Source organism: Chaetura pelagica, unplaced genomic scaffold, assembly GCF_000747805.2.
Source record: "Chaetura pelagica isolate M959 unplaced genomic scaffold, ChaPel_1.0 scaffold90, whole genome shotgun sequence".
In the NCBI taxonomy this organism is placed as follows: Eukaryota; Metazoa; Chordata; class Aves; order Apodiformes; family Apodidae; genus Chaetura; species Chaetura pelagica.
Window position 1 is genome coordinate 18080760 of NW_009953496.1, and position 1992 is coordinate 18082751.

The 1992-nt window shown below is 46.6% G+C and overlaps 1 pseudogene; it reads right to left on the reverse strand.

Annotated features, from left to right (window-relative positions):
• Nucleotides 1-772: 772 nt before the first annotated feature.
• LOC104390173 overlaps nt 773-1992 on the reverse strand; it is a 30282-nt pseudogene continuing 29062 nt past the window's right edge.

Here is a 1992-nt window from a genome sequence, read left to right on the forward strand (position 1 = left end):
TTTTTTTTCGCTACTCAAATGCACACAGGACACAGATAACACAAAGAGCAGGGCATAACATATGTTACCCACACACACATACACACACACACAATTCTTCTTGGGCCCAAATCACTTTGTTCCCAATTTCTCTCCCTCCTTCCCCCCAGCGGCACAGGGGGACAGGGGATGGGGTTTAGAGTCAGTTCACAGGCTGGTGGTTCTTGCTGCACCATCCTCCTCAGGAAGAAGGATTCCTTACAGTCCTTCACTGCTCCCCATGGGGTCCCTCCTGTGGGAGAGAGTCCTTCAAAAACCTCTCTGACATGGGTCCTTCCCATAAGGTACAGTCCCTGAGCTTCAGCATGGGCTTCCCACAGGTTACTTTGGAAAAAGTCACTTCCCCTGGAGTGGGGTCCTGCATTTCTCCAGATCCAAGTCCATGGGTTGCAGGTCCACATTTGCCCCTCTTAGCACCTTCAGGGGATGCTCTGCCTTGTTTCTTCTCCATAGGGTGCAGGGGGACAGCCTGCTATCTCACCATGGGTAGCAGGGGAACCTCTGCTCAGGCATCTCCTTCCTCTTCTTCCTTACCAACATCAGGATATGTCATAAAGAAAGCAAATCTGACAAAAAAATGTACACATAAAGTAAGATGACAAATACACAAATAAGGCCATCTGCAGAATTAAAACTCCAGCTCTTGCAATATTTCCCAATAATTTCTACGTAATACATTACAGCTTATGAATTTAAATACTTAATGCAAAAGACCTTTACTGAATCAATCATATTATCTCTTCAAGGACTCATCCAATTTGCTGGCTAGTGGTCTTCTCTGGAGAGTCAGAATTTTAGAAGGTTTGGCTGATCCTGGCTGAGAATCTGCTCAGGGTGTCAGTCTGCTGGTAGCAGGAACAGTCTCTGACATATCTGAGCACACAGACTGGATTTCTGAAATGTCAAAGTCAGATGCATCACTGCCTCGACGGCTACTTGACCTGCTGCCAGCCTTGCTTCCTGCTCGGCTTCCAGGTCTATTTGGAGCTTTTCTGGTTTCTGCAAACTGAGCTCTAACTATGGCAGCTGCTGTTGACAGGATGCTGCTGTTGTCTCCAGAGTGGAAACCCTTTTCTTTTAGATATCCTGGCAGTCTATGTTTACTTCCTTGAACCAGTGTTCCCTTCAATGTTCTAGTAACTGCTTGTGGAGCAGCTGCCTGACCAGCTTGATTTGACAGAGAGGTAGATCTGCTGGAAGGAACACCCCTTGAAGAGGGTTGTGATCAGTCCCTTGGTGGGAAAGCTGCCATGCTCTGGCTGGCACCATTTGCCAGAATGAACTTTTCTTGTAGCTCCACATTTGTCCTCCCTTCAGCCTCTCAAGGGTCACTTTTTACTAAGAACTCATCAAGTGCCATCCAGCCACCTCCAACACAAACCATGACTGTACTTCTTAGGATATGAAGAAGGCACAGTTGTTGAGTCACCAAACCTGTACTTCTTATCCTCAATCTGTCCCACTTGAAAGCATTTTGCACATTACCTTTAGCTACCTGCCTTGTAACCTCTCCTGATCGCTTGGGCTTGGCCACCTGAGCTGTAGGAGCTTTTAGTAGCTTTTCACAGCAGCCACCACTGGGGCTCCTCCCGCGCTACTGAAAAACCCACCAACCAGCACAAGAATCAAGGTGTAAGAGACTCAGGTGTCCCAAGAACAGCCATTAGGAAAGGGTTTGTGTGGTGGGTTGGCACTGATTATCAGTTAAACTCCTACACAGCCTCTCACTCATTCCTCACACACCAGCGGAACCAGGGAGAAGACAGCGGAAAAACCAGAGTAAGAAAGTTCATGGGTTGAGATGAAGACAGAGAGATCAATTACCAAGCACTGTCATGGGCAAAAGAGACTCAAACTGAGGAATTTATTTATTATCAAATAACATAAACATTTAATTACTGATTGAGGTATTGGGAAACAAAAGAGAAAAACATCAAAGCATTCGGGGGGGGG